Source organism: Peromyscus maniculatus, chromosome 5 (assembly GCF_049852395.1).
Source record: "Peromyscus maniculatus bairdii isolate BWxNUB_F1_BW_parent chromosome 5, HU_Pman_BW_mat_3.1, whole genome shotgun sequence".
Lineage (NCBI taxonomy): Eukaryota > Metazoa > Chordata > Mammalia > Rodentia > Cricetidae > Peromyscus > Peromyscus maniculatus.
In genome coordinates this window covers 3757891-3779325 of record NC_134856.1, presented here as the reverse complement: position 1 = coordinate 3779325, position 21435 = coordinate 3757891, and the positions used below count along the sequence as shown (strand labels likewise).

Sequence of the window (21435 nt, the reverse complement as noted above, 5' to 3'; positions counted from 1 at the left end):
GATCTTACTACATAAGAATGCTTAGATACTGTTCTGCTGTTGTGAACAAGCACTTTGACTAAGGCAACTTTTAAAAGAAAACATTTAATTGGGGACTTGATTAAAGTTTCAGAGGGTGAGTCCATGGCGAAGAGAAGAGTATAGGCAGGTAGGCATGGTGCTGGAGCCAAAGCTGAGTTTTCATTCATCTAAAGCTGCAGATAGAGAAAGCTAGACTAGGCCTGGCCTGGACTTTTGAAACCTCACAGCCCACTCCTAGTGACATTTATTCAAACAAGCGCACACCTCCTAATCCTTTCCAAACAGCTCATCACCTACGAACCAAACACTCATATATATGAGCCTATGGGAGCCGTTCCCATTCAAGCCACCACAGACTGGAATTCATATCCTCAGAACCCATATAAATGTGCTCCACTTGTAATCCTAGAATCTGGAAGGAGGAAATAGAGAAGCAATGGGGCAAGTTGGCTTGCTAAACTAGCTGAATCAGTGGGGTTCTGAGTTCAAGAGGCCCTACCTTAAAGGAAGCTGTGCTTGATGACAACATTAGGCCTACACACACACACACACACACACACACACACACACACACACACACACACACCACATACACATACACATGCATACACATACACAGACACACACATGCATAAACACACACAAACACAGAGACTCACAAATTCACACAGAGAGAGGGAGAGAAGAGGAAGGGAAAGAGAGAGGGAGAGCAATTACAACAATGTCCAGCTAGATGCCTTGTTTAGTACTATCCATACCCTCCTAGCTCTTTAATGATTGTCATTTAAACTTGGCTCATGGACAAAGGGATTTCTGTGTATAAAAAGAAAAGAAGACAGGCAGAAGGAAAAGAAGAAAAACAAGACTGAGACCTAAGAAACCAACATCAAGAACATAGATATTCTTTTAGAAACCAGCAACCTTTATTGAGAGCTGGAGAAACAGCAGGGAGTTAGATAAACAGAAGCAGAGAGGGAGCAAAAGTTACTTGATCAAATAATAAAATATAGGACCATTATCAATGAAAATAATCAAAACAATACTTGATTTTTTTACATATTTAGAAGAGAGATAATTTATTCGAAAAATGTAGTCCGATTTAGAGTCAGACTTGTATTTCATGAATGATAACTTACAGCAAATATTTGTGTGATTGTACACATTGAGAATAGAGTAGTCAAGCATAGCCATATTTTCACATCTTAGGTAAGGCAAGGCTCCAACAGATAGGAAAAATGTTGGTTTATTTTTATTTATACTCATAACTAATACAAATATGTTCAACATTTTAAAATAGACAGAAGATAATTCTAGTGACTGTAATGTAGCCACAATATAATTGGATTAAGTAGTTTTAATTATTCTAGTGACTGTAATGTAGACACTATATACTTGGATTAAGTAGTTTTAATGACTTCCAAATTTTAATAAACCCACAAAAATTGCCCAGTAAAGAAGTGTACCAAAAGTTATACTTTGTCCTAAGAGTATTTTAGTGACCTGGCTATTGATCTTATTAGGAAGTCTGATTCATATCATGGCAACTTGAAAAGAATGGTATGGTTTTAGGATTCATGAGGTATTTTGATGAGGGACAAATTCTATACCCTATAGAGCATTGGCAATTATTCTCTTATTTCTATTCTACTCCTTCTAAAGTAATTTACATAGATTTAGCATTGATAATGATTTTTGGGGGAGCTAAAGTATTAGTATATAATCCCTTTTATCCTTTGAAGTTGTCCATTAAATTTCAGAACGATGCATCATTAAAAAATGAGAAAGTTGAGTAGAGAAGTTTCTTTATATAACAGCTTCTGCATATGACTAATTAAGAGGAGATTTTTGTACCTAATGGTAGAATTTCTTCATAACATAATGCCCACAGATAAAGTGAAAATACTATTTGTAAACAAGTTTAACAGCTTTAGTATGCCTGCTTGGTTTCCTTGTTTGTGTCCCAGAACTTAATCCTACATTGTCACAGTTCCTTGCTTATCATGCCTTTTTTTTAAAACTTGTATTGCTGGTAGTGGATACAGCGCCTTCATACAGCAGATATTCAACAAATATACCTCAAAACATATGAAAAGTTCCATTTATTAGAAAATAGTTTTAGTGTGTGTTCATATAAGTCTGTAATAATTCCTTGTCTATATATCTATATAAATGCAAATGCATACTTATTTGTACAAGGAACATACACAAATAGCCATGCATCACTTAATAACAAGAATATATTTTAAGAAATGAGTTGCTGCATAATTTTGTTGTTTTAACAACATCTAAGAACAACTTACATAAAACTATGTAGCACAGAAAACTGTACACCTCATCCATTCAAACATACACACAACACAAATTATGTAGTAATTTTATATGTAAATTTTATATATTTAAAATATATTCTGCTCTTCCTCCCCTTCTCCAATGCATCCGTCATCCTACCTCCCACATCCCCTTCTTAATTGCATATCATTTACTTCTCTTTCTCCTTTGAAAATAACTCACTGAGTCCAATTAGTGCCTATATGTACATGAGTATAGGGTCCTATCCACTGTAGCAAGGGTGACATGCCATGGGCCACCCCATTGAAGAAAAGTGACTTTCTCTCTCAATGAAACCATTAACTGTGTATGGCTCCTCATCTAGTGGTAAGGTGCTATAGGCTGCTTCCCTCTCCATCGTAAATGTCTAGCTTAATCTAGGTAGGCCTGTTTCTCCAACCATAGCAGCTTTGATTTGGTAGGGGTAACAGCCCAGTCTAGAAGACAGAATTTCAAGGCACTCTTTCCTGAACTCTAGTACAATGTTCCCTGAACATGATAGGAGGGTGTGTGTGTGTGTGGTATAGATCTCTCATTGTTGACAGATCCCTCACAGTCACTTATTGCCTATTGTTTGACCAGATGTGAGTCTACATGGCTCTGTCATTCTCTGTATAATGAAGCATTTCTGATAAGAGGTAAGAATTTCACTAGATTAGGGGTACAATGTTAACTATTTAGAGGAAAGTCTGAGAATATGTCCCTGTAACAAAACAGTAGTAATATGGCCTATAGCCTCCCAAGTCAGGGGTTCATGGCCAAGAGGTACCAGGTATGTGCTCCCTATTGCAGCATAGCACTTAAATTCAATTAGAAAGCTAATGGTTATCTCTGAAAACTCCATTCTATTATTGTACCAATGGTCTTGTCTTGCCAGACTGGTTATCACTGTAGCTTGCTGAGGTCACATCTGAGTAAAAGTACTGATGTGTTTTCTCCCTAAGAATATTGCAAAACTCTTTGAACACTGTGAATGTTAGCTACCAATAAGAAACAAGCAAAAAACAAAATCCAAACAACCATACAAGCAAAACAAACAAACAAACAAAAAAAAAAGAAAACTTCTAGTCAGTATTAGTTTGATGCCTCCATTTCTTGTGATCAAAGTATATGGTGTCATCAAACACAAATACCATCAATTCTAATAAGTAACCAAGAGCAATGCCAATAGCCTGTATGGTTTTGAGGAAACAAAGGGATTCCCATGACCATAAACAATGAGGGGTATTCCACACTTTGATTAATTATTAAATACCTTAGAGTTTAGGGGAGGAGCATTACCCTATCATATGAGAATTTCAATTTATTTTTATTCTTTGTTTCATTTTTCTGGATTTTTTTTTGAGGCAGGGTTTCTCTGTGTAACACTGGCTTTGTATAGCCCTGGCTGTCCTAGAACTCTCTATGTAGATCAGGTTGACCTTGAACTCAGAGATCTGCCTGCCTCTGCCTCCAAATTGTTAGGATGCTGGGATTAAACTTATGTGGCACTGATGCCTGGCCTCCCACTTAACTTTTAAGAATCTGAAAAGATAGTTAGCTATCTCTTCACCTCCCCATCTCTGCAATACCCCCACTTAAGCCTTCCCTACATTATTCTGCTTTCCCCCATAGTATTATCTGTGCTTATGATTTTATTACCATCCCTTAAGATCTTTCTTTTACCCATCCTTGGACCTTTTATAGTTCCTTTAGCATTTACAGGTACTCCATGCAAGCATGCAAATATAAATATTTAAATCTATGTTTCATACATCAGAGAATACATGTCCTGTTTGGATTTCTGGGCATGGGTTATATCATTTAGGAAATTTATTTCAGTTTCAGCATTCATTTACCTGAAAGCTTCAGAATTTCCCTTTTCTTTAAAGCTGAATAGCATCACATTGCATGCATTTATATTTTAATTATCTGTTATTCATTTGGTAGATCTCTGTAGTGATTCCCTTTTCTAGCTATTAAAAATAGAGCAACAATCAACATGGATAAGCAAATATCTCTGTGGTTGAAGAGAGTTCTTTTTGGGTACATTCCCTAGAATGGTATTGTTGGGTCATATCTTAGATCTATTTCTAAATTTTAAAGAAAATTCCATTCTGACTTCCTTTATTCTGATTTGATTAAGGTAAGCTTTTATTTATTCAATTATCAGAGTTTTGCTAGGTATAATAGTCTAGGTTAGCAGTAGTGTTCCTTTGTAGCATGTAGTACACCTTTGATCCCAGCACTTGGGATCTCATGCCTTTGATCCCTCCACTTAGGAGGCTCATGCATTTGATCCCAGCACTAGGGAGGTGAAGACAGGAATATAAAGGCAGTAGAGACAGGATTTTGGCCCCATTCAGTCAGAGGATTCCTGGAGACAGTATCACCTCTATTTAGTCTGAGGATTCATAGAGACAGGAAACTTCCCATTTGGATTGAGAATTCGTAGAGGTAAGTTTCTAGAGGCTGCTGATCTGCTTTTCCAATATTTCAGCTTTCACACTGGTATCTGACTCAGGGTTTTCTTATTATTAAGACTAATTAAAATCACACTTCTCTGATGTTTTTATTTGGCATAGTGTGTTTTTCATTTCTAACACCACTCAGTTCCACTTTTAAGCACTTCTTTTTGTTGAATTATATTTTTATGATTTTTATTGGCTTCCTTATTTCACTTAAATCTTTGATTTTAGATTCTTGAGAATGGTCTTGTCTTTTGATTTTTTTTCTAAACATAGTTGTAATCACTGTTTTTAATTCTTTTACTTTAAGTCCTGCCAAGTCATCTATATTTAGAACCATTTCCATGTGAATAGTAATTTTAGAAGGGACATATTTCCTTTTCTTGTCATAGGTATTATTTTATCTTTGTGCTGGGACTTGAACTTCTAGAATTAGTTGATTGAATCTTGCTTGCTTGTTTGCCTGATTGCTTTAAAAGGCAATATTCAAGTAACTGTCTTTTAGTGAGACATTTACAAAGTTTAGGAGAACACTAAATTGTATTAGTATTAACCTGTCATTTTCATCTGTGTTAGTAGTGATCATAATCATAGGCTCTCTCACCAATCTTCCTATGAGAGTTAGCTACAGTTTATGATAACAGACATCATCGAGGGGTCAAGACACTGTTGTACAGTCCCAATGTCCAGTGCCATCTGGTTTGATATTCCACACTAAAATAGCCTGTCATGTCATTTTGGGCCCAGTTGCCATTTATGAAGTTCTGTATGCCTGTTGTGGGTCTCCATGCACCTGGGTGAATCATCCTAGGTCTACTCAGACCATCTCTCTGCTTCCTAAATATCTGCCACGTATTTTGTGACTTAAGCACCTAGATACCTGAGTGTAGGTCAGTTCTGTTCCCTCTGGTTCTGAAGCTTCAGCTACCACTGTGGAAGTCTTCTATGTCTGTAAGAGTTACCTCGTATCAGCTCTTGTTTCTTTATGTGTCATGTATGTATACCCTTTATATTCGCCGTTATACCTTACTTTTGGTCAACCATCTTTGTTTGTTACAGTATGGCATTTCAGTTTTACTTAAAAGGCAAACACATTCCAAGCATAACACACAGATACAACATTCCTACCAAAAGTCTTTTTTGTAAGAATATCAACTCTATCTTCACTTTATTTTTTATTTCAGTTCTACATATTTTATTATAAACAAAATTTCCTATCATGAATATTTCTTTTTTTTTCTTTATTAAGAAATTTTCTGCCGGGCAGTGGTGGCGCACGCCTTTAATCCCAGCACTCGGGAGGCAGAGCCAGGCAGATCTCTGTGAGTTCAAGGCCAGCCTGGGCTACCAAGTGAGTTCCAGGAAAGGTGCAAAGATACACAGAGAAACCCTGTCTCGGGAAAAAAAAAAAAAAAAAAAAAAAGAAATTTTCTACTCACTCCTCATGTTATCCACAGACCCCACTCCTCCCTCCTCCCACCCCCCAGCCCTCTTTCCCAAGCCACCCTGCATCAAGACATCCCCCAAATGGAGGTCTCCCATGGGGAGTCAGCAGAGCCCAGCACACTGAGCCTAGGCAGGTCCAAGTCCCTTTCCACTGCACCAAGGCTATGTAAGGTGTCACACCACAGGCACCGGGTTCCCAGAAGCCTGCTTATGCACCAGGGACAGATCCACAGGGTTGACCCCACCTTGGTCTGCTGGCAGTGTCCCAGAGTTTGCCTGGACTGGTCTACTGTGGTGGCCAGCCTAGAAAATTACCTATCTGTCATCACAGAGCCTTTGTCCAGTGACAGATGGAGGCAGATGCAGAGAACCATGGCCATGCACCAAGCTGAGTTCCAGGAATCCAACTGATAAGAGAGAGGAGAGATACTGCAGGCGAGGGACGTTGAGATCATGATGGGAGGATGTGCAGAGATGACTGGCCACACTACTGGAAGCCCATGAACTGTGGACTGGTGGCTGTGGAGCCCCCATGGGACTGGACTAGACCCTCTGGATACAGAAGACATTTGTTTGGCTTGAATGTTTGGGAGGCACCTAGGCTGAGGGATTGGGATCTATCTTCACTTTAAATAACTGAAAGTATCAATACATATGCTATCAACATGTGAATGAATAAACCAAGTTTGGTTTAGCAAAATACTATTCAGTGAAGAAACAAAAACAAAAATTGTTAATGCACTAAAAATATGGGAAACTGTGAAAGGTGAACAGTTAATGCACTAAAACAATTGCAATAAAATTATTCATTGAGAAGGTCATGTAAAGAGGCAAATGCATACATTTATATTACTAGAATTGACAGCATATCTATAAGATAAAAGAGGAAGAGCATGGGACACATGGAAACAATGTGGGAAATGACAAAGCAAAAACATATGAAAGGCAGGGAGAAATGTTTGTGAATGGTCAACGTCTTTGTTCCCTTAGTAGGGAACAGGTCTTTGCAGTTATGTAATTGGATGGCTTTTTGGTAGCAGGGTAAGTACAGGTCCAAAGTATGCCTTAATATTAGTCATACGGGAAAGCCAGGGAGGATGGTGAATCCATGCCCTACTCTTCTAGGTTCTACCTTGCACAGCATGCCTGCTGTGTTTGAATTGTCAAATTTTTAGAATAACAAGGGCAGAGCAGTCCTGCTGTCTCTCCCATTCTCTTCAGCATTATAGTAGTGAACTCTGGAGTTGGGGATCAAAGAGAGTAGACAAAAAGGAAAAGGAGTGTCAATGACACAGAATGTACCTTTCCAAGATACAATAAAGGTAATGATAGGGCAGTGTACAGTTCTTTTCAACTCTGCTGTTAGATATCCTGCATGATGGTTAATCTTGTAAATTTGACTGTATTTAGAATCACATAAAAGACTCTCTTCTTGGTGCATCTTTGTTGGCATGTCAAGAGATGCCCAACCAACAAAGGAAAACCCACAAAGGATGCAGATGTCACCATTCATTGTGCTGGAATCTAGATCTGAACCACAAAAGGAAAAGGGAAAACATGAATCGAGCACCAGTGTTCATCTCTGTTTTCCATTACACTAGTATTGCCACACTTGCCCAAATATGATGAACTGTATCCCATCAAATCCTGAACCAACATAAAGTCTTCCTCTTTTAAGTTGTTTTTCCAGCTATTCTATCAAAGCAAAAAGAAAAGCAAGTAATACATTATTAAATGCAAAACTCTACTCAGTTACTTTCTTGGTTTAAAGAGGATAATTGTGACCTTTATTATTCTGTAATTGTCCAAATAATGTGCCATGAGTTAATTGATGTAAGATTGGCATTCCCATCATTTAGGTTAAAAAAAAAATGAAGAGTTGAAATAACTGAATGAATAAAGAAAAAGCAGCTACCGATAAGATTTGTGCCTAGTCTTCTGATTTCAAAATCTTTATAGCCTTCATTGGGTTACCTGTTGAAATTCACCTTTCACAGTTACCTTAATAATAACTAATTAAATACTGGTTTTCAAATCTGTGCTTTTGACCAAACTTGAGGTTAAATTTTGAAAAAAGTTATTTTCAATAAAACCTAAAATCTCTAACCTTTTCTATACTCTCTGGACATATCTCAGTTTTATGAACCAATACAGTAATCTCTCTATGAAAATCCTTTCTGAGGTGTTGTCAGAATTTCTTTCCAGTTATGGTATCAGTTCAAACAGCTTTTCAGAGATAACTATAATTCTGTGGAGGGTCTAAGTCCTTTATGGCTAATCTTCCACGTAGCACCACCATTTACTTTATTTTTAGCATCCTTTGCTTGAAGTGACCGTCCAAATCTGAAAACCCATAGTGACTTCCAGCTGAATTTCCTTTCTCCCATAGTTACCCTGAGGTAAAAACCTGAATGAGTACAGCATTGGTAACTTTTTTTTTTATTCTCAAAGACTTCTGTAATAGATATACAGATTTTAAAACATTCCTTCTTCAATATAGTCATAAATGTTGACATTTTGAAATAATACATCTACCCTAATAGATTCTCACTTTTGGTAGAGCTGTATAATATTCATGCAGTTAATTATTTTGTGTACAGTTTTTATTTCGATGCAAGGCAGTTTAAATGGAGACTGTACATTAGGTGAACAAGTCATTCATAAATTGTACAAATATGCATTCATTCATCTTTTAATATACAGCATTCATTCAAAACCCTTGAAATTGGCTTTTATGATATTGGGGTGTCAGATTTTAGGATTTTGTGATGTGAGAAATTCCCTTCTACTTCTTGAGTTCTCATGCCAAAAACTCTGTGAAACAAGTATTTATACCACTTTATTCTCACAGTCTCACCTCAGCTTCAGGCTTTACATCTTTGTGCAAAACGTCTGGTAGACTTTCCCTCTTCTTCCCTACCCAGGCTCATACAGTTTAACGTGTGTACTCAGTGTTGATCTGTAGTTAGGAGTTCTATGCCAGGAACTACCTCCCATTGTTTTGATCACATCTGTTATAAATGTCACCAGATAACATTCCTGTGGTGATATTTTATTTGTACTGAAATGTGGTGATACTCTATTTGTGCATTGATAAAATAAGCTTGCCTGGATATCAGGGGTAAAAGGCCATCCATTTTAAGTAAACAAAGAAGTCAGGCAGTACAAGCCCTTAATCCTTAGCAGGCAGGATCTCTGTGTGTTCAAGGTCACAGTAGGGAACAGAGCCAAGCATGGTGATACACCACCAGTACTAACCATAGAGACCTGGAGGTCTGTACACAAAGACAGACACTGACAGAGCTATGTAGGAAGAGGAAGTGAGGAAGCAGGGCCAATGAGAGGGTAGAAAAACAAGGCATATAAGCCTGTATAGACAAGAAGTAATTCGTGTTTGGAAGCTTCAGGATTGGTGAGGTAAAGGTGACTGGTGGCTTTCCCTATTTCTCTGATCTAAGGCTTTCACCTCTATATTTGGGTCCATGTTTTTTATTTAATGGTTTAGAAATTCATTTACACATTCCTTAACCTGTTCTCTGATAGCAAATAGAAAAATTATTGATTTTATGTTTATTTTGTTACCAGTGCTGCTATTGAAGTTTCTAGTTATTGCTACCTGTTTCTGTTTTGTAGTAGCTTTCATTGAATTTCTCAGATAAAAGAAAAACAAATTCACGTAATTTGCAAATAATAGAAATTTCACTCTCCACTTTAAAAAAATTCTTATTTTGCTCCCTTTACTATTTTTATGGGATAACACAATTAGAATGCAGTTCAATGGCTGTGATTATATTATCCTTTCTCATTTTGATTCTTAGTGTTAATGAGATTGCTGCTAAGCTAGTGTTTACTATTATTAATAATGTGTCTTCAATATCTCTTTTCCTAACATCCATATTTATTACCTTAGGAAAATAATTATTACTGTACTAACAATTTCTCCTAGGTATTGATTTAGAATTTAAAAAATGTCTTTGAAGTATAGTCTAATGATTCATTTTTATAGAGCCCATTTTTTTGAATTATTATTATAATTAGTGTCCTAATGTTGAATTATTCTTGGATTTACTATCTTTTTTCTCTCCCCCTCCCTGTATATATATATGTGTGTGTGTGTATGTGTGTATTTGTGCATATGACTATTTATTATTAATATTATGTGTGTATGTCTGTGTAGTTTCACATATAATGTGCATGTAGATGTCTGAGTATGGTTTTTAGTAGTCAATTCTCTAGTTTTACCTTATTGAGGCAAGGGCTGTGTTGTTATTTCTGTCATAGTACCCTGTATATATATGAGTTGCTGAGCAATTCTCCTGTGTCTATGTCCTTTCTTTTTACATGAATTCTGGGGATCAAACCAGGATCTTCAAGATGGTGCAACAAGTTCCTTTACCTCTAGGAAACCTCTGTGGTACACATCCTTACTTTTACATGTGTCCGTTTATAAATCAACTGAATGCTCAGTGTGAGGAGGAGGGAAGAGCTTAGAAAGAAGCACATGGACTGTGGTCAGGCTGACATAAAAAAACAAGAGGTGAGCTTGTACACACACATAGAGATCACAGTGGGGGATCTTTAGTAAATTGGGCATCCAGAGTCTTTTTCAAGAGGTTAGGCCTCTGGAAAATTGGGTCCACCGAGAATGGCCGTGGATTAATGTGATCGGTTTTGGCGTTTTCTACCCTTTGTCTCAACTCCATCTTTTATGACAGAGAAGCACATCCACTGATTGAGTCTATAAGGTATCCGTCTCCAGGGCACAGAGCGTGAGGACACAATAATAGCCATAAAGAAGAAGCAAAAGATACGGACCATCACAGAGAACTTCTAGCAGCTCAGTATATTCTAGTCCTGGCATATGTAGTCATTCCTATTATGCCACAAGTGGTCAAACTCACTATATCAAATCTTTCTTAATATTTAATTTTTAGATTTGTGGGGACAACACAAAGGCCTAATAAAACTGTAAATATAATTTGACTTTGCTCTGTGAGAAAGGAGGTATTTGGAACTTTGAAAGAAAAGCATGGAATATCAAGAAATTGGGCTTATAGTCTACTACTGTCAGATGATAGGTTCTGGGCCTATACAGGGAAATATTGTTTACCTGGTCTTTTGAATTGTTTTAATTAATGTATTATTTAAAAAAAATCTCAGATAAAATTCATGTGCCTATTGACTGATAAAGATAAGCATGAACAGATGTAACATACGATTTTTTATTTTATTTTTTAGTTAGTCTGTTTGTTTTAAGAATTGGTTATGAAAACCAGGCCTTGTACACACTAATCTACACTAAGAACATGGTCTGCCTCTGTGTTACTCTGGTTCTATTTCCTCAGTGTTAGGTGGAGACAGCTGCCCATCTATATTCTTGTGTTCTTTTTAGCATCATATTTTTTTCAGGTGTCAGGGCAAACATGATGGAGCATGACTATAATCTCAGAAGGCAAGAGGCTAAGGCGGGTTCCAAACTAGCCTAAGACTACATACCAATACAGTCTCAAACCAATGAGTCAGATTCAAATATCACATTGAGTCGAATTCTGATATCACACTTGGCATTTATGTATTTTGAAGTATGAAGACTGACTTAGACCCGTAATTTCTGTTGTAAATAAAAAATTATGATAACAGTTTTCATTTTGACATTCTAATTTTGTTAATACACTTCAACAGAATATTCAAAGTTGGTGGAAATTACTTTCTTGAAGAACAATAATGCTATGATTTCTAATGCATATGAATATTTCATATTATGTTTATTATTTCAATTGTACAAATCCTTATTTCTTCCCATTTTATTCACTCATAGAAAAGGATATAGCCTTTACTTTTCAGAATAACTATTAAATCTTCTAATAATCTATATTATTTTCTTTATCTTTGTAAATATATCATTTAAATATATCAATTTTGGTTGACTATCATATTTATTTTTTACTTTCAGCATGTAGTGGCATGGATAATCCTTTACATTAACAGTAATCATTTTTCTAGATTTCTTGAACACATCCGATATGATCATATAAAAAACAATTTCCTATTTGATTATGTTTTTTCCTGTTATTTCTAAGTTTACACATTATTTTATTCAATACAATAAAATTGCTCGTAAAATATAGCCTTTAAAGGACCATGATATCTGGATCAATCCTCATGAGCTTTTCCCAACTGCTTTGGTATGTCCACTGGCATCACTGCTGTTCAGCTCATGTTTGGGAAGCCATATTGTTAACACTTTTTAGGTGTCAATTCAGATATTACCAGGAGACACACCTCATGGTGAACCCCCTAGACCCCTGGCTCTTAAGCTGTTTTTATCCCTTCTTTTACACGAAGCCTCAAACCTATACAAAGAACAATAGAAAACTGAGGAAATCTCAGAGCAGAAAAAGATCTAGAAAAGTGCATATCAATTAGTTGTCCATTGGAGTCCACGGAGGTTTCCTAATGAGATCTAAGCTTGCTTTACCAGCAGGACTGCATAAGAGGATGATTGGACCATGGGCCTAGGTGCTAGGTGTTTGGAAGGGTCTACACTTGGTTGGTTGCAAGGGGAAGGTCTTTTGCCTTGCCCTGTGGCATTGTTATAAAAAGCCCTTTTGAAGATAGTTCTAGGCTGGTGGATAAGGATCAAGGTCCCCACGAGGCTATCCTGAATTTCTGTCTTTCCTTTCGTCATCTAAGTATCTCTTTTTACCTAAATATTTCTCACTGTAGCATGAATCTTAAATGGTCTTATTAATAAGATCAAACCTGAGGCCAGTTATTAGGGTGAACACTGGAAGTTCAGAGAGACAGAACAAGCCACAGCTCACCTCACCTGGCTAACTTCTCAGCTGATCTGTTTTCTCAGACTGGATGCCTCTGAGTCCTCATCCAGAATGGCTCTCAGCTGAACTCTGCTGCTCAAAACCTAAAAGCTTGACCAGCCAAATGCTTCTAGTTTCTGATCCTCACACCTTATATACCTTTCTGTTTCTACCACCACTCCCTAGGATTAAAGGCTTGCTTTCTAGGATTAAAGGTGTGAGTCACCATACTTGGCTGTATCCTTGAACAGATGGATTTCTGCCTCTGGAATGCTAGGATTAAAGGCAAGCGTGTGCTACCACTGCCTAACTTCTATGTTTAATATTGTGGCTGTTCTGTTTCTGACCCCAAATAAGTTTATTAGGGTGCACAATATTTTGGGGAACACAATATCACCACGTCTCACTTCTCCCTCTTCAAGTGTTCTCTGGACATAAATGTGGGAGTGCCCAGTGCCAAATGGTCTGCCCTGAACACATGCACACAAAAAATAACATTATATGGACAAAACAGGTTATATATAGGAATATATATATATATATATATACACACACATACATATATATATATCAAACACACACACACACACACACACACACAAACACATGCACACGCACATGCACACACAAATTCAATACCAGTTAGTTTAAAAAATGGGTCCATGAATTTGAAGGAGAGTCAGGAGATATATGGGAGGATTTTGTGAAAATAAAGGGAAGAGATTAATATAATTATTTTATAAATTCAAAACTGAAAAATACAAAAAAGAGATAATGATGATATCTAGTCAATCAATAATGTGTGTGACTTCTGGATTCCTCTGTCTCCTTTACAAGGACCATGTTCTGTCTTTCACATTGTCTAATTATACTAATTCTTGCAACCAAGGATTGTAAAACATGCAAATTGCTTTTAAACTATAGATAGTCTATCAGGAGCCTCTGATGGGATAGTCTAGAGATCTAGGGTATAACCAAACACAACTGGAAAAAATCAGTGAAACTATTCCAAATGATATTCTGCTATATTTATAGATAGGTACCTTGTCCAGTCTTCATCTGAGGCTTCCCCTTCAGTAGATGGGACCAGGTGAAGAGACCCACAGACAGACATTATGCAGAGGAGAGTCTAAATTGGAGGTCTCCATCAGGTCTCTCCCCTCAGAGATAAGGGAACCTCATGGAAGAGGGGTAGGAAACATTGTATGATTCAGAGGGGATGGAGGCCACCAGGGGAATATAGCTCACTGAATCACCTAAGCAGTGCTCAAATGGACTCACAGAGACTGAAATGGCCTTCAAAGAGCCTGCATGAGTCTATGCTAGATCTGCAGCATATGGATTATGGATGTTAGCTTGGTGTTTTTGTGAGACTCCTCACAATGGGAGCGGGTGTATCTGTGCCTCTTTTGCCTGCTCTTGAGACTTTTTTCCTCCACTTGGTTTGCCTTTTCTAACCTCAATATGAAGGCTTTGCCTTGTCTTGTATATTGCTTTTCCCTGTTTGTTGTTGTCTCTTGGTGGAGTATTTTTTTCTGAAGAGGAAACAGAGGGGGAGTGGATCTGGCATAGAGGGGCGGTAGGAGAGGGCTAGGAGGAGTATAGGGAGGGGGAACTCTGGTTTGGATATAGTGTGTGAGGGAAGAATGTATTTGCAATTAAAAAAAGAGAGGCAGGGGGACTGTAGCTGTTTTAGATTCTGCCTGGTGTGAGAAATATACTTTTTTACAATGAGCTCACATCTATCTTCTAGAAAGAGCTTGAGGTGTTACCATTAACATAAGTAAAGTCCCATTTATTTTCACTATAATATTTTTGGAGTAAGTTTAAAGGAAAAACATATAAATGACGTAAAAATTTTCAATATCTTATAGCATATATGTATATATATATAAATCCATATATCTATACACATTGACATATATACTTATAATACATGGAATGGTTTTTCTAATATCTACAGAAACATATGCTGAGATTTTTACCTGAATTATTTTGACTCAATGCAATTTATGATGAATTGTCATATATACACTAGCATGTCTCCATTTAACAGTATGTCAAAAATTTTCTTTCTGTGGGAACCTAAGCAATACCTCCCTCCCTCCTCATAAGGTAACAATAATATACCAAACTGTAATTCCACAAAAGCTCACCTCCAGGAACCAATGAGTTTATTACACTTACTAATAGAACATGATTGAGAGGTTAAGATCAGGAGCACTGGTGAGCATCAAGCCACCTTTTTGAAAGGTATGCATCTATCATGTATAATGGCTCCTCTTGGCTGTGCAGATGAAGCCCCCTTCCTCTACTTTTCCCAGTACTATATACTCTATCCTTTTCACAATGATCATGTGGAATCAAGTCAAAATTTCATGCCAATATCTAGGAAGAGGGGCAGATACTCACGTAGGGTCTAGTGTTCCAATGGTCTTCTGTAGCCTTTCCTTCTATGAGGAAATGTTAACAGTTGAGAATCCTAGATGCTTTCCAAGCAAGCACAGCCAGTCTTACGAAGGGTGTTAGTGTTCTGCTCATAATATAATGCTGTAAAACACTCAGTCTTCCTTTTTTTTTTCTCAACTATATTTTGCATCACTGGCTAAAGTCATTCATGTCGATTCTTTTGTTCATGTTTTCAAATTATTCATTGCTGAAAGCAATGTCATAGTATTATCACCAACAATCTGATGATACATCAGGAAATGAGATGATTTGATATCACTTGGTTGCATTACAGATTAAACATAATAAAAAGTTTCCTATAAAAATTAAGTTGCTCATTAAATTGAATTTGATAACAAAATTAAAGACATGGGATTAAAGGCAACCTATTACTGAGGAAGTAGCCATGCCATTGGCTTTGTAGCATGCAAGTGTTTCCTGTTTATCTTGTGGTCCCCCCTTATATTCAAGTATTTCCCTATGCTTCCAATATCTTAGCATGTGATTTTACAGTTTATTTCCATTAGATAGTTTTGCTTGCTTTCTGAGATGACATAGCTTTTGTCCCTATTGTTAATTATCCATTTGCAGTATATTCTTTGTGAGTATCTCCACAACAAGTTTCATTTATTTACTCAATTGCTTTTCTTCAGTCTTCCATTCTTATTAAATTTAAATTAGGCTTAACTTTGTAATTTCCAAAATACCAAACACCTTGTAATATAGGCTTAAATTACAATGTAATTTTTTGATTTTTGTTCATTTGTGACTGAACTCAACCAATGCTTTATTTTGCAATGCTTTTTAAAAATCTAATATTCTCAGCATTTTAATAGAAAACTTAAAAAATATCTCAAATGCTTTATTCATGTTAGTTACTTCTGAAATATTTGGCTTTGTATATCTATTATTTATTTATATTTATTGCTGGAGGAGTTCCCTTTGGTGATTTTTTTTGTATTTTTCTTTCCTCTAGTATTTAACAATCCCTGTGTATGGACCTATTAATCTTCCCATCATTCACATATCTGCTGTTTTTGTATTGTTATGAAATCACTGGGTAATAGTAACCACTTCTGTCTGCAGTGCAAGGTCCAGATTTGGGGAGTGGTCTGAAATATTCATTAGTTCTTTCTAGCTCAGAGGTTCTCAATCTTAGGGTCATGACTCCTTTGGGCTCACATATCAGATTCCTACAAATCAGATATTTACATTATGATTTATAACAGTAGCAAAATTACAGTTATGAAGTAGCAACAAATAATTTTATGGTTGGGGGTCACCACAACATGAGAAACTGTCTTAAGGGGTCACAACATTTGAAAGGTTGAAAACTACTGATCTAGTTAGTTAATATTCATTACAAAGTATTCATTTAACAGAAACCAGGAATGATCACCTTCCAGCTTTTGTTTCTTAGGGCTCTTTCTTTCTGTCTCTTTGATCAGCTCTCTGCCACACTACCTCTGTCTAGCTCCAAAGGATCCATCAACACCTCTACGGCTGCTGCCTATTCTGTTTTCTCACCCAATATGCTTCCTTTTATGTCATTTTTGTCAGATAGGTTTAGATGGAAATGGAATTAATGTGACAAAGGAAAAAAGTCTTTCTTATCATCAAAACATCCATTCTGAAGAGACACATACTCTCTACTTTCCATGCTACCAATTAGTTGACCTTTTCACAGTGTTCACTTATCTCCAAACGTTAAGAATCTATTTGGTAATCCCAGCAGGGGGTTAATGCTGATAAAAATTTTTAGTGACAGTAACCACAGTTGAGACAGTACTTAATACTAATACACTTTTTATATAGAGCAGATATAAAGGCAAAGAAATACTTAGGCTTTTAATTGCATGAGTTTGTACTTTTACAAGTCCCTCCTGTGTTTGTGAGTCACAGCAACTGAAGGAAGTCAACGCCACTGTGCTGGGAGAAACAGTAATGAAAGTTTTGGTGTGGACTAAGGGCATCCTTGGCCTTTACTTTTGCTTTCAGGCAACAGCAAGAAACTGGATTTCAGGGACCAGGGTTCAAAAAACTCATCAACTCAGTTGCTTCCAGATGTTCCATAATACTGGTAATTTCCTCAATGGACTCACCACAGGGATTAATGAAAAAAGCAGTTTGGATACAAAAGACTCATACTTCTGTCTAGAGGAAGTCAAGGGATGGCTGGTGCATTTGGTTCAATATTGAATCTGGGCTTAAGGAGGACATCCAAGGAGAGAGGAATGGGCAATGACTCCTAAAACAAAGAGAGGCAAATAGCCCTGGGACACTGAGAGGAGAGGGGGAAGAGGTATGGCAATGTGAAAGGATCAGCTATTGCTTAGTCTAGATAGTTCAGATCATTTGCAGGCATTGTCCTCACTTACTGAATGAACCCTTGCCCACCAAAGCAACTAAACAAGTTGAAAAAGGTTGCCAGGTTATTGGGTTAACAATGTATTTCTAAATCATGCATGGCAATGGTGGGAACTTCATAGATGCTACAGAAAGCCAGTTTTCTCGGAAAATGAGAAATGCTCACCTTTCTACTATGTTTCAATTGTTTTTCTAAAAGGATTGATTTGGTGAAATTATTCTATCTCTTATGTTCTGGACAGTTTAATGTCAATTTGACACAAGCTGAAGTCATCTGAAAGGAAAGAACTTTGATTAAGAAAATGCCTACAGTGATGGAGGTGTACCAGAAACCAAAGGCCTGGAACCAGACCAATGACTCGTTGCAATGAACATTTGCTAGTAAAGCTGACTGGACTAAAGGGATTACTATATGACACACTGCAGCTCCCAATGCCACCTGGACAAAGGAAAGAATGAAGAGATGTTAGAGAGGCAGGAAAGACAGAGGAGTGAAGAGGGTGTGTTTTGTTTTTGTTGTGTGTTTGTTTGTTATGTACTTGTTTATTTGTTTTGATTTTATTTTAAATTTTCTTTTGTGGAGTGCTGCAGGAGTGAGGGGAGTATATGGTGGGACTGGGAGGTAAGCAGAATTAGGGTGGATGATGTGAAATTCCCGAAGAACCAATAAAGAAATACACCATCAGCGTATTTTTGAGAATCACAATCAGCTTCAGGAGATTAATGTTTGTGAAAAATCTTGGAAAGTTACGTAAATCCAAGTTGTCAATTTTACTGAGCAGAATATCCAAATGTACTCATATTTAAATGTATTCACATATATACTACTTTTTCAATATCACTCACTTATAGTAAAATTATCTAATAATAATTTATATATTCTTATCTATTTTTGAATACAGAATATAGGCAGAGAATCTACAATGTCACATACAGGGAACTCACATCATGATCATATATGCTGAAAAAAATGAAGTGAAACACTGGTGTTCAGTGTCAAACACTTTGGATGCTAATTGAAGCCTCTCTTTGGATACTGGGAAAAGGAACTCTAGGCTTGGGAACTCTTTGACATGCTTAAAGAGGACCAATTACAGTGAGATTAAAATTGAGATTCCTTTCCTAGCAAAAAGCTTCAATATAAGTGATATCCAATACAGACTGGATAGTGACAACTTAATTATCAAACACTCTGGAGATAATGCAACAACATTAATGCAACTTGGCACATAATTATCATTTTTCCAATAGAATTACCATGTGGTTACAGCTCATTTCTTACTGTGATGAATATCTGAAGTATTTTCTCTATGAAGCAAGGTAGCAAGGTATAACTTTTTGTTGTATTTCTCTTAGCAGTTCTCAGGTTTTTTTTTTTTTTATCTCACATATTGTAATATCTGTCCTCGAATGAAATATTTAAAAATGTTGTTTGGGATTTTTATGTCTTTCTATGCTCTACTCACCTTTATCCCAAATATTTTTGTTTTGTTTTGTTTTGAATTCTGCATTGAAATTAAGGCCTCGTTCCAATTTCTTAAGGCTAACTGGATCTTAATTAATATCATTTCCATGCCCATACTTTTAGTCTGCACATCTTCATACTTAAAATGCTTTGTGGGCAACTAATAGTAGGTCTAAATTTTGACCTATTTTGATATTATCTCTCTTTTAAGAGATGTGCCTACACCACTGATGCTTCAGTAATCATTAATGTGCTTCGACTAATATTCACCAAATTACTTGTTATTTCTATTTGTTGCCTTTATTCCTTATTCTTACTTCTATCTTTTATGCTTTCCTGTATTTTTTGGTTTTAAATTATGCATTTCTTTTATATTACATTTCTCATATTTTAGTATATCACCTACATTTCTTTATTCTTTTAACTTTTTATTAGTGCGTACTATAAACTTTTAAAAGAAATTGAAAACTTATTCAAGTCTAATTTTGTTATAATAATTTGGGGGCTATAAAACAAAAAATTATTTCTTATTTTGAAAAAGCTAATGGATTACCTGCCAATCAACTCTGAGAAAAATGTAAGTTCATTTTATCTTCGTTTTCTCATCCCTATATCTCCTTACTTTACTGTGATGACCCAAGTTGCTAAGCAATATTGTTTTATTTCTGTCTATTTTCTTTTACAGTTTTGTTACAAAGGACTATTTCTTCACACCCAGGTATTCCTGAAATTTTGCCACATGTGCAGACATTTTGTTTAATGTTTTATTTTTGTTTTGTTTTGTTTATTAAATGTCCTCCTTGTACTACTTCCTGACGAATGAACATCGGACCTCACACATTTTTATAACTATTTTCTCCATCATTGGGATTCCTGGATCATTGGATTTCATTGCTTGACAAGTGCCTGGTGAAATTCCTAGTCAAATTGCTTACATCAAGCTTTTTTTTCTTACATCCTGACTGTGTGTACACTATTCTACCATCTGAGGTTACATTTTTACCTATGTTTGCACCTTTTCCTTTCTCTTTTCTCTTTTTCAGTTTTGCAAGGATATATATATATATATATATATATATATATATATATATTTATATATATTATATATAATATATATTTATTTATTGTGGGGTGGGTCTGAAACAAGATTTCTCTGTGAAGCTTTGGAGCCTATCCTGAAACTCACTCGGTAGACAGGGCTGGCCTTGAACTTACAGATGTCTACCTGCCTCTGCCTCCCAAGTGCTGGAATTAAAGGCGTGTGCCACAACTGCCCAGCTCAGTTTTGCAAGGTTTTTGTTTTTGTTGTTGTTGTTGTTTATACATTTTCATGACAACAAAAATTTTTCTCTCCAGCAAAATAAAATGAACTAATCACTGCATCCTGAAATTCTACCACATTGCTATTGATTTTTGACATATCATTTTGACTTATGAAGCTTCCATTATTGTCGCATCCCTCTTTTCATGGTATCTGCATCATCTTAGTCACATTTTTGTTTGTTCATATTTTTTTTTTAATTTCTAGTCTGGTACATTTGATCTTTTGTCTGTATCTTCTCAAGGGTCTAGGAGTTGTTCAATTTCTTTGCCTTAGTTCACTTTAATTACCAACTTGACACTTCCTAGAGTCATTGTAGGGAAATCGTCAACTGAGAAATTACCTAGAACAGATTGGCCTGTGGGTATGAGAATGTGTGTTGGGGGGTGTTGATGATTAATTGATGCAAGTGGTTCAGCCCACAGTGAGTGGTGCCATCCTTGGCCTGTACCAAATCTCTTGGCTCTGGCCTGTTATAACAAGGTTGAATGATCCTAAGAAAAACCAACAAACAGAATTCATCTATAGTTTCTAGTTCAAGTTCTTGCTTGAGCTCCTGCTCAGAGATAAACTATGGCTTAGAAAATAAGATTAAATGAATGCTTTTCCTAAATGTATTTTGGTCGGAGTGATTTGTCACAGCAACAGAAAGAAAGCTAGACACTTACATTAAAAGGTGGTTTGAAATTGGACTCTATAATTTGCCAGTGTTCCAGCTGAGACCTAGTTTCCTAAAATTTAATTTACTCATTATTGGAAAGAAGATCATACTAC

General features: G+C 36.3%; 1 long non-coding RNA gene across 2 annotated transcripts in view; it reads left to right on the top strand.

The window, feature by feature from the left end:
* LOC143273235 (uncharacterized) overlaps window positions 1-18581 on the top strand; it is a 66871-nt gene extending 48290 nt beyond the window's left edge. For both annotated transcript variants that reach the window (XR_013051128.1, XR_013051127.1), the window contains exon 4: window positions 18118-18581. This is a non-coding gene — a long non-coding RNA (uncharacterized LOC143273235). The remainder of the gene's footprint in view (window positions 1-18117) is intronic.
* The last annotated feature ends 2854 nt before the right edge of the window (window positions 18582-21435 follow it).